The sequence below is a fragment of the Hippopotamus amphibius genome, chromosome 8, assembly GCF_030028045.1.
Source record: "Hippopotamus amphibius kiboko isolate mHipAmp2 chromosome 8, mHipAmp2.hap2, whole genome shotgun sequence".
Classification (NCBI taxonomy): Eukaryota; Metazoa; Chordata; class Mammalia; order Artiodactyla; family Hippopotamidae; genus Hippopotamus; species Hippopotamus amphibius.
In genome coordinates this window covers 63,180,096-63,192,691 of record NC_080193.1, presented here as the reverse complement: position 1 = coordinate 63,192,691, position 12,596 = coordinate 63,180,096, and positions in this window count along the sequence as shown.

The following is a 12,596-nucleotide window of genomic DNA, read 5'->3' as shown; positions in this document are numbered from 1 at the left end:
TTCCCCTACCCATTCCTCTTAAGCCTTCTAGATAGCAGGTCTATTATTTTTCCCATTCATGAAGTTCTTACACACGTGGATCATATATGTGTATGTCCATTGAACTGGTGCCGAAGCCCTGTGAGTAAACAGAAACGAACAGAGGATCTGAGAGACATAAGGTCAGTCGAAGATACAGCGGTGTCTTTGACTTAGTGATGAAAACATAAAACAGGACCATGAATATTTGCAACTTAGGGATTATAAGAACATGCAATCCAGTTGCAAAATACTCTGTTGGAGAAGAGAGAGGTCAGGTGTAGATAAAAGTTCTTATTAACAATGGAAGCCTGAAGATGTTTAGAGCTGCTACTCTCATGTGTGCTTTCTTAATTCTTCAGAGGCTTCCTCTGGGTGCCTTGAAATTTGTCATCCTTGTTTTGGTCAATGCCTCCTCTTAAGCTGGCTGCTCTTGATCTCTGCCAAGTTTCTGCATGCCAGCAACATAACTCACAACATCTTTTCGTCTGGATCTCTTTTCCTTGGTATCTTGCCTCATTGGATGATATGACTTTCAAAATAACTTTAAGGCAACATTCCCTTTGGGGATTCTCATCTGTTCCCTGGAAATCCATGTGCTTTTTCTGCTTTTTGGATGGGAGTACAGTTCCTTCACTAACTCTTCTCTATACCACAAGATGCTTTACCTTCCTATGCATAAATCCAGAACTAACCTTCTGAAGCCTTAACTGAAGAATTATAATCCTCATCTTCTTGGTGGTCTTCTCATTGGGCATGCAGAAAGATGCAGAACTGCCCCACCAAGGCACCCAGAGGAAAGAAAAGGAAAGGAGCCCACATCACATCAGCTGTTCTCTAAAGAAATGCTCTACACACACTCTCCCTAATATCTACTCTCTTGATCCTTTTTATTCCTCAGTAAATGTGAGAGACTTCCTGTGGCAGCTGAAGGTTTTATACTTTCAAATCCTTCCTGTGGCCCAGCATCTCCTTTGTAATACAGCATCTATGCGGTCTTGGTTCCTCAGCAGAAACTCCTAATTTAACATCCTGTTACATGTGCTACAAACTGGAGAATAGTAAGTTACTTTTCTTAATGAACTTTTATTTGTACTTATCTGTGTGCTAGCGTGAAACCTTAGGAATGTGAATCACAGTTCAATTAATATTGGGCCTGTTATATGTTAAATAGTCCTTTCTGGACCACTGTGAAGCTTTCTTAAAATACTGAAAGCAATATTTATTTGGAAAAATGAGAATTAATTTCTAAAGACAAAAATTGACAAATAGGATTCTGGAATAAACTGATTTGTACATTAAGAACTCACTCAAATTGGTATTGACCTGCTACTCAAACCCTCATACAATGACCTTGACCCAGAGGCACGTAGTCTGAAGATGTCTGGCTGGAGCCATGGTACAGGTTGTGGTCTGAGAATGACTGTTGACTTTGAGAAAGCTGACAGTCCCACCCAACTGCTCACAATTTTAACAGTCTTTTCTTAATAACCCTATACTCCAAAGAAATGAGCAAATAACTGCTATTCACCTAGAACAAAATCTTTATAAATCAGAACAAAATCTTCAGTTTTTGAAGATGTTTACTTTAATTTATCAATCTAATTTATTCCAACCATTCAACATAGCTTAGGTTAGCTTACTGAGTGAATTTGAACCCTGGAGTGCAGGCAGCTTCTACAATTCTTGTGGTACATTTGTACTTTGGAATCTGCTGATAAACATTCTTTAAATTTATGCAACTTGCCTATCACTATCCCTAACAAAAGATAATATAAGTTAGTCCTGCAAAGGAAGACAGATGCAGCCATATTTTATGGAAGGAATGCTTTCTTGAAGACTTTACATAATTTGAAACTCATATAATTCAAAGTTATTTTTCCCATAGGAATAAACATGAAATAAAAATTGCTTTGTCTCAAATTTTGCATCAAATTTGAGAATCCATTAATATTTTACATCACACTATTTCAAATTACCACAACCCAAATTTACATAAAATATGACCTCACTTTGTGTGTGTGAGAAATGACAAGATTGCAGGTGTGTGTGTCTTCAATAATGGGGTTAGATAGTTCTTCAGTTCATTGTTTACAGATATTAGTAATAGTAATCTCTCTAAATATTGAATTAGGGATAAACTTCATTCACCTAGTTAACTGGATTTGTTTATTTCCAAAGTGAATGGAAAATCTTCCTGGTTTCCAAGTTTTGAGCTCAGAATCTGGGTCTCAGTGGTAAGGGAACATCAAGTCTTGAAGTTGCTTCCGATGTTAATGGTTTCACCAAACAACGCACTCAGGGAGAACTGAGTGCTGACTGGCAGCCAAGTACAGAAAGCTTAAAAAGAGTGCCTTAATTCTCTCAGAATATGTATTTTGCGGTCTGTTAATATTTTGCATTAAGCCAATTTTGAGCTATTAAAGTTTTTCTTTTCTTTTTTTTTTTTTTCTTTTTAAGTTTGCTAATCATCAGGAAGCACTCATTTTCGTCTGGGACTTGTTTGCATTGATTGTATTTCCTCTGGTCCTGTGCTTCATACGAAGCTTTCAGAATAAGTGTGGGGGGTGGCTACAGTGCAGAGTTGCTGCAAAACACTAAGTCCAACGGCCTCCCTCTTCCCCTGACTGTGCGCTCCTTTTGCTCGTCCGTGGGCTCATGGAATTAAAAATAGGAGCATAGTGTCAGACAGCGGGGAAAATACTTCTACTCATTTTATATAAATGGACAGACTTGCCCATATTCCTTAGGAGAGCAGTTCATCCTATTCAATTATGTTAATTTTTTTTTTTTTTAACTGTAGGCATATTGAAGTGTTTTCTACCTGAGTTTGAAGTCCTTTTTCTGAAGATCTGTCACATATTGCTTCTCTTTTTCTTCATGGTTTAGAATTCCCCGTTCTATCAGTTGGGCTTCCATCATGAAACATATAGTATATTAAAAGTGCTTTCACTGAGAACGGTTTGCTAGAAAGACCAGGATCCAGGAAACCAGCTAGAGATGTTTTAGGCACTGTGATCCATTTGAACAATGGGAAGACATTATTATTATTTCTTTGCCTGAAGGAATAAACAGAGGGGACAGTGTTACTGGAGTCCAGGGAGAGATGGAACCATGGAAAAGGACCTGCGCAAGACATCCAGTGGGAAAACAAATAACCACCATTTCTCTTCTAGTCCCTCATATCCTGCCTATATCTCTGCCATTCTTACCCAATTGGCTGAACCCAACTGGAAGCCCAGAACAAAATAACAATAACAACAAACCTGGTACTACAGTCCATAGAAGCTGGTTTCCCAGGTCACAGAGCAGGGCACAGGCAGGCAGGAAGGAATCTGGGGGAGCAATGGAGAATCACCAGCTCATCTGATCTCTCATTCCTTTTAAGTCAACTATTGCTTGTGAATTCCCTCCATCTGGCCCTCTTGTCTTCCCATTGGCTTTTCATTTTAAAGCAAGGTGTCTTCATCTGTATTGGTGGCTATAAAAATATACCACCAACTGGGTAGCTCATAAGCAACAGGCATTTATTTCTCACAGTTCTGGAGGTTGGGGAAGTTCACGATCAAAGGCACCAGCATGGTCGTGTTCTGGTAAGAGCCCTCTTCCTGGTTCATAGCTGGCACCATCTTGTGCTCTCACATGGGGAAAAGGATGAGGGATCGCTGCAGTCTCTTCTATAAGGGCACTAATCCCATTCATGAAGGCTCCATTCTCAAGTCCTAGGCATCTCTTAAAGTTCCCACCTCCTAATTCCATCATCTTTGGGGGTTAGGGTTTCAACAAATGAATTTTCAGGGGGCACAAACATTCAAATCACAGTGCAAAGTAAGTCTATTCATTTATTTGTTATTTACTGAGTGCAACTATGCAATAAGCTCTATTCTAAAACTGGACGTTAAAAAACAAACAAACAAACACAATCCTTGAACATCTGGGAACAAAATGTCATGACAAAGGGCTTGAAAAGGAGTTTGAGTAGGAGGCACACCAATACATCTATGACTCCTCCATCATCCCGACACCTGCACATCACCCAGGCTATAACCAGTCATCTTTGTCAGCAACTGCCTCTGCTCAGCCCCATTTCTTTCCATGGAGCCTGCCATCCGCCAGAAAACTGAAACTTCTCTGTCTCTCTGTCTCTGTCTCTCTATCTTCCCCTACCCTCTCTCCTTTTCTCTCTCTCTCACACATGTTAGCTCTTGGAATATAATACTGTAATGTTAAGGAAACCAGTTAAAAGACAGAAAATAGAAAATGGGGGAAAAGAAATATAATACGCCTTTTACTTTTTGTCAATTCCCCAACATTACTAAGGAAAATAGAAATATGTATGTGCAAGTGGAGGAGCACATGTAATCCTAGGGGGGGAAAAGCCCAATGAAGGTGCTTCAAGCAGTACCAGTAGACAGGAGAGAACACAGTCCAATTCTTTTGACTATCACACACAACATTTTTTGGGGTTGCACAGGGGAGCCACTGAAAAAGCCTGCTTCTCACAACTCGCTTCCAAGACCCTTATTTGGAACCATCCAAATTCACTAGCCTTTGATTGACTGTAGCCATATCTTAAGCTGCTGGAAATACTGCCATTTCCACTACCAAAAATGTGCTGAGGGAGAGGAGAATACATCCATCCTACTGCAGAGTAGGAGGAGTTGCTGTTGAACTCCAAAACATTTTGCCATAGACACATTGTTTGCACAACACAGCTGCTGGAATGGCTCTGATGACAGGAACTTATTGAGGCCTTTGGGGGATGATGAGATTTGTCGAAACCCCGATGTCTCTTGGCTACCTTTGATTGATACACCATCACCAGTCCTAGGCTTCAGGCATTCTATGGCTTACACAAATTTCCTGGCCTCTACTACGAGACTATCCCCACTATAAAAACAAATCAATCCCTTGTTTAAAAGTTTTCAGTGTCTCCTGTAGCCTGAGAGATCAAGCTCAAGCTCCCTAACAATGTACATAAGGCTTCTTATGATCAGGCTCCTATTTCCACATCTCTCCCTACTGGAAGCAAATTGTACCTACCCAATCCTCATAGGCTATTTCTTTCTCCCTTTCTACCTCTATGCTTAGAATGCCTGACCTACCCTTAAAAACCCCTGCTTATCTTTAAGACTCATCTCAGGCATCACCTCCTCCCTGAAGCCCTCCTTGAAAGCTTTGCCCTTCCCATTTACAGTGTTCTTTATTGAACTCCAAGTAACATTTTCCAGATTTTTCTATCTGTACTCTGAGCACACTGCGTGACAAAGGAGCCTGGTACACTCTCAGAGCCCTGCTCCATTCCACAGGCCTCCACGGGGTGCATCATTCTGTCCTGTGTTTAACCCTGTCAACCTGTGTCTTCCAGTAGAGATCTAAGTATATTTGGCTTTTCACAAGTTTCGTAAGTTTTCTGAGATGTACGGGGCTCCAAAGAGGGATAAATTGTATGACTCTCTTCCTGCCCTCTCCAGCTTCTTCCACCTCCCTACCATGTGCCCCACCTGGTTACGAACAGATAAGTACCAGAGGAAAAGGGCAGGTTATCCCACCACTCTGACCTCTCTTGCGGGAACCAGTCCTGCCAGGCTGGCCTGCCTTCCCCGTCACCCCAGCAATTCTGATAAATGCAATTTTTGCCATTCATTGATGCTTTTCTCTCCCTGAGAAGACCATGAAGTCCTTCAGGGTGGGAATTCTGTCTAATATATCCTTATATCTCCAGTGTCCAGCACAGTACATGCAAGATAGTGGATCCCAATAATGAATAATAATATTAAAGGAGAAATGATTTTTAAATTCTAAATAACCACTTTACAATGGACTTTTGAATTTTACTTCTACGGCTATTAGGGAATGCTTTGTTTTACAATAGGACAGAGGAGAATTGCTGACTTTAACTTGGTCTTCAGGGATCTACCTGCCACAACTGTATCTTCCCCAGGTGTCTTCCAATTGAAGATCTCTTTAATAATAATTCTGAAATTAGCTGCAGTTAACATGATTTTTGATTAAAGGCATATTAAATAGGCAAAGATTGTCTTACTTATCATCATTGGTTTGATTTAAATTTCTGCCCTTTGTCTTTCTCCAGCTTTTCCATTTCTGGCCTCATCATGAGTACTCTTGGGTGTTTTAGACTCCAAATGCAGGAATTCTGGCAAAATTTTGCATTGGAAATGATCTTCTGAATTTGCCTCAAATAATATTAGCAAGCATTGCAAGTCTGATATTCTGGTACCAATTTCCAGTGTATGTATGTGTGGTTTTCCCTCACCAAAGCAATTCTGTGACCTCAACTAGGTGTCCTACAATTCAGCTCAGTTCTGATACTATCGATCCAGAGATGGCATCAGATTCTGCAGTTTAAGGGCTCAGTCCCACAAGACTGCCCTCCATTCAGATGCCAATTTCAAGCCCAGGTTTTCACCTGTGCTTTTGATTGACAGGCTCTAGATCAGAGGTTCCCACGACCTCCTCCTAGGGCTTAATGAATTTGGTAGAGTGGCTCACAGAACTCAAAAAACCCATTTACTCACTAGATTATCAGTTTATTACAAAGGATACTAAAGGGTGCAAATCAACAACAAGGTGAAGAGATACATAGGGCGAGGTCCTGAACAAAGGAGCTTCTATCCTTATGGATTTTGGGGCCTGACCTGGAAGTATTCCATTTCCCCAACTGGGAAGCTCTCAGAACCCCATCTTTTTAGGTTTTTATGGAGGGTTCATTACATAGACATGATTCATTAAATTATTGATCACTGATTTAACCTCCAGTCCCTCTTCCCTCCCAGGAGGTCAGGGAGTGAGACTGAAAGTTCCAACCCACTAATCACATGTTTGGTTTTCCTGCCAACCAATCCCCAATCTTAGATGCAAAAGTAACCTGATAGCATACAAAAGACACCTCTGTTGCTCTTATCACTAAGGAAATTCCCAGAGTTTTCGGTGTTCTGAACAGAAACATGGACAAAAACCAAATATATATACTTATTATAAATCACAATATCATAGCACGTATCCATCAACTTACAAGTGTCTTAAAAATGAGAAAAAGAAGATTATGCCTATGTATGTTTGCAGATGCATGCACAATTTATGTCAATTTAAGAGTGACCAGTTTTATCCCCCCAAAGTAGGTCATTTAAAAAATTTACTTGGTAGTGGGGGATGAGGAGGCGTGTGTGTACGGGAGTCACAGTAGGATTTAATTTAGTAATGAACATAGTAAAAGTTTTATTTAACAGTAGCTTATTTAAGCTGTTGTTCTCAATGTTCTAAAAGCAAAAATAATAAATACTACCATTTATTGAATACATGCTATGTGTCAAAGGCCTGGATAAACTTATTCCTTTGTATGTTGTGAGCTTGAATTCTTAGGGAAAATGTGAAGATCCTTCAATACAGAAGCATATTTTTTGTTTAATGTCATAGCTAATAAAGATCAAAAGGTGTGGTAAGTCCCAAGAAGTAAACCAGGTTCCAAAAATTCAGGAGAGATCTCTGTTAGATTGTTACTTTTCTTAAATCACAAAATTGTCTTTGTTTATAATCTTCATAGGACTTGATGATCACTAGCAAAAGTAGCAGTTTCCCAGAACAGTGTTGTATTCTGGACTGAGTATTTATGCAATTAATTCTTGATAAATACCTCCAAAAAATCTCTCATTTTTTGTTTTACTTTATATTAAATTATTTATTTTTCATGTCCAAAGTAAATGTTAGAATTCATCCTTCAGAAGTGAATCCAGTATGGCTCAAGCATGGTTGGTAGGCTCCTTGGATTTATTTGGTAATCTAGTAATTGGATATTTTACTTTTCATTTGACTTAAGGAAGAGTGAACTCAACAATTTATTCACTATTCCTGGTCAGGTCACCTCAACTGGGAGGGATACATTTTAGTAAAATGGCTAGACTGACCTTTCACAGGATTGAGCCTTAGAACAGCTGAGCTCCACGTAGGCACTGTTTTCGGCGCACTTTGTTGTCATGGGAGAGCTCTGCCCAGAAAATTAAAAACAAAATTCTTTCTTCCCAAAGTGCCAAAGACTTCTCCATTATGAAATTTCCACGAAATTCCATGGAAAGTCTCTCCTGTAAAATGAGACTCCATCCTTCTGCACAGCTGCAGTACCTGGCAACTTCCCTAGCCCTGGGAAGCTCATAAAGCAAACAACAACTATACTGGCTGTGGAAACCGTGCACAAGTTCTGGAAACGGCAGTGCACCGCTGCTCTCACCGCAGAACACAAAGAGCACATCGATTTTATTACCTGTGTAGTCTCCATGATCAGGATGCTACTAAAAGGACAATGAGAACCGTGGTTTATTACAGGCATGCCATGTGCCTTGGTAGAAGCAATTGGTTTCTGTTTTCCTTTGCAATAATCCTTGACCCCCTCAGCAAGGATGACTAAGCAACGCTAATTGAAGAAGTCAGTATTGTGTGCTTAAACACGCGAGGATTCAGTCAACAAAGATGGGCACAAGTGTTCCCTAAGAGTCTTTCTTCCTTTCACTTCCTAGGAGAGCAATATGCCATCTTGTGAACTAAAAACGCCCCTGACCGGCACTGAAAATTAAAGATGAATGTTCTGCATATCAACTGCAATACAAATCACTCTGTTATCCTCTTGAGTTTGCAGAGAAGATAACTCTTACTTCATTTGCTGTGGGGCGGTGTATCTTTCTGGCATCTTCCACAGCACTGTGCTGTTCTGGACTCTGTCCAGAGTCAACAGCTGAGCAGCATGATGTAGCCCATGATTCAAAGGCCCAGGGCAGAAGGGAAATAATTCCCCAGTGCCACGATGTATTATCTTGCTTTTTACATAAATAAATCAACATCCTCTGAAAGATATTTGACTGTGTAGGTAGTAAATTTAAGAAGTTTGCTTCATATGAAGATGCAAAGACTGATATTGTGCCCTTTAAAAAATTGGTCACTGTTGAGAGAAGACCCACACGTGTCAGAAATTATTTTTAAGACAGATATTTTGGAGAAAAAAAAATCACCCCTATTAGAATGTTAGGTTCTCCCATAATGGATTTTTTTCCCACAAACATCTTTTTTTTTTAACTACTCCAAAAATATAACTGCCTTAGGGAGTAAAAATTGAAAAAAATTATATTTGGTTAAGTTTTATATATTTCATTCACAGACCTCAGTGAACAGGTTTTAAGATGAATTTAAGTAACTTTTTAATGCATTTAAAATGAACATTAACCTGTAACATACAAACCTACAGCAGTCCAGCTTTGCAGCTGTGCCTTGAAAAATCCACATTGGATTAGACAAGGTAAATATAACCCAGTCCATGATACTTAAGTAGACCTGACATTTAGTGTTAGAAACATATAGGATCTGTTGCTACTACTTAGTCTAAAAAGAAGAAAGTGTGTCTTGGGTCCACTTTTAAAATTATGAAGTACCATAAAAATTTTGGCATTCTGAGGAAGCTCCCTTTCTAATTTGAAAAGGGTTAGAAACCTCACTTTTATGGTCCACTGTGCTCAACAGGATCTAGAGCAAGGCTTCTCGATGTTGGCGCTAGTAATCTTGGAGCAGATCGTTTTGTGTGTGTGTGTGTGTGGTGGCTGTCATCTGTGCTTTGTGGATATCTACCAGCATCCTTGCCTCTATCACTACGTGCCAGTAGCACCCCTCAGTCATGACAATCAAAAACATCTCCAGAGTTTACCTAATGTTCTGGGCAAAGAGGGGCAAAAACATTCCAGACAGAGGACCACAGCTCTAGGGGAAGGAATCTGGGGTTATAACCTCACACAATCTGCCCTGCAGAGCCCTTCTCCATCCTTTCACGGGATAATCTCTGCCAGATTGACTCCACTGACTCCCTAGCCTTGAAAAGGCGCTTTTTCTCTTATCTTCTATGTGGTTTCTGTGTCTCCTCTTTGCCTCTGTTTACTCACTTCTCTTCATCTTCTTTCATGTTACACTGTGAGTCCAATAAGGTTTAACTCTAGACCCCTTTTTCCTGTTTCTCTTTTCTTCCACCAGGTAATTGCATCCATGACCATAGTTGCTTTTCTTCTGGTTCAGACTTTTCGAAGCTCCAGATTTCCACTTATCTTCTGGCAATTATGCATTGATACTTAAAACTTACTGTAAAATCCACACACCTAAAATTGACCTCATTTCCCCAAATCCCTTCATGTTTTCTGTTCTCTTAATTAATATTGCCCTTACCAGCCTCCAGGTGTCCCACGTTTTAAAATAGGGAGTTGTTTCTTCATTCTAATCAATATACAAATATACACTCATAAATGTACTTATACATCCTGTCTAGTCATTCCTACCTTGGAAAAGCTTCTTATACTTACACGCTCTTTCAGACACCCAGTCTGGATCTATTTATTCTAATCCAGGCGGTCATTACCGCTTGCCTAATGTTTAACAATATTTTACCAATTGCATCCCTGTCATTTTCTGCCTCTCTCCTATCTACATAGTCAGAAGAGGATCCTTCCTAAAGCATAGTTTTGATTATGTCATTTTCCTTCTTAAAACCAATTTTAGTTGCTTCCTTGTCCCTTGACTATTAAGACTTCCATGATCTAGTCCAAACCTTCTAGCTCTCTTTTCAGTATTTTGTCGCCACTTATAATATCAGACCTGCAAGCGTTACTTGAAGATACCTTTGTTTTTCACTTTGTTATCTTTCCTCAAGTGCTTTTCTTTTGCGCATTTTTTTTTCCCCTCTCTGCCCCAACAATCCTAACTAAGCATCAAGACTCATGTCAGGATGACTTCCTCCAGATTCCCAGACATTGTTAATGAGCTTTTTTCTCTTTCACTGACTTGCAGAACTTTTGTATCCTTTATTGAATTACAATTGAAACACTATTTTTATTTTTATTTTTCTTAAGATTTTTTTTTTGATGTGGACCATTTTTAAAGCCTTTATTGAATTTGTTATAATATTGCTTCTGTTTTGTGTTTTGATTTTTCTTTTGGCTGTGAGGCATGTGGGATCTTAGCTCCCAGATCAGGGAGTGAACCCACACCCCCTGCATTGGAAGGTGAAGTCTTGACTACTGGACAGCCAGGGAAGTCTCCAGAAACACTAATTTTAAAATAGGTTAACTGTACCAATCATGAAATAGCCGATTTTATAATTAATTTTATTAATAGACTTAGGAGAATGATGGTGCCTACACAGTATCAGGTATGACAACACATTTGAAATGAGTCAAAATATATTTTTTTCTATATCTCTGAAGTACAAAGGTTGATTAAAAAACAAAACAAAGGAGATAGGATTAAGATAGCAGAGTAGGAGGATATGCGCTCACTCCTTCTTGCAAGAGCACCGGAATTACAACGAAATGCTGAACAATCATCGACAGAAAAACACTGGAACTCACCAAAAAAGACACCCCACATCTGGAGACAAAGGAGAAGCTGCAATGAGATGGTAGAAGGGGCGCAATCGCATTAAAATCAAATCCCATAAATGCTGGGTGGGTGACTCACAAGCTGGAGAACAGTTATACTGCAGAAGTCCACCCACTAAAGTGAGGACTCTGAGCTCCATGTTAGGCTTCCCAACCTGGGAGTCCAGCAACAGGAGGAGGAATCCCCAGAGAATCAGACTTTGAAAGCCAGCGGGATTTGATTGCAGGACCTCCACAGGACTGGTGGAAACAGAGACTCCACTCTTGGAGGGCACACAAAAAAGTGTGCTCACTAGGACCCAGGGGGAAGGAGCAGTGACCCCATAGGAGACTGAACCAGACCTACCTTCTGGTGTTGGAGGGTTGCCTGCGGAGGTGGGGGACAGCTGTGGCTCACCAAGGAGACGGGGCACTGGCAGCAGGGGTTCTGGGAAGTGCTCATTGGTGTGAACCCTCCCAGAGTCCACCATTAGCCCCACCAAAGAGCCTGTAAGCTCCAGTGCTAAGTAGCCTCAGGTCAAACAACCAGCAAGGTGTGAACACAGCCCCACCCATTAGCAGACAAGCAGATTAAAGTTTTATTGAGATCTGCCCACCAAATGGGATTAAAGTCTTACTGAGCTCCGCCCACACAGCCCTACCCACCATCAGTCCCTCCCATCAGGAAGCACACAGGAGGCTCCTAGATAGCTTCCTCCACAAGAGGGCAGACAGCAGTATCAGCAGTATTTTGGCTTGTGGAACTGAAAACCACAGCCACAGAAAGATAGAGAAATGAAAAAGCAGAGGACTTTGTACCAGATGAAGGGACAGGATAAAACCCCAGAAAAACAACTAAATGAAGAGGAGATAGGCACCCTTACAGAAAAAGAATTCAGAATAATGATGGTGAAGATGATCCAGGACTTTGAAAAAAGACTGGATGCAAAGATCAAAAAGTTTACCAAAGACCTAGAAGAATTAAAGAGCAAACAAACAGAGATATGCAACACAATCACTGAAATGAAAAATACACTAGAAGGAACCAATAGCAGATTAACTGAGGCAGAAGGGCAAATAAGTGACCTGGAAGACAGAATGGTGAAAATCACTGATGCAGAAAAGAATAAGGAAAAAAGAATGAAAAGAAGTGAAGACAGCCTAAGATACCTCTGG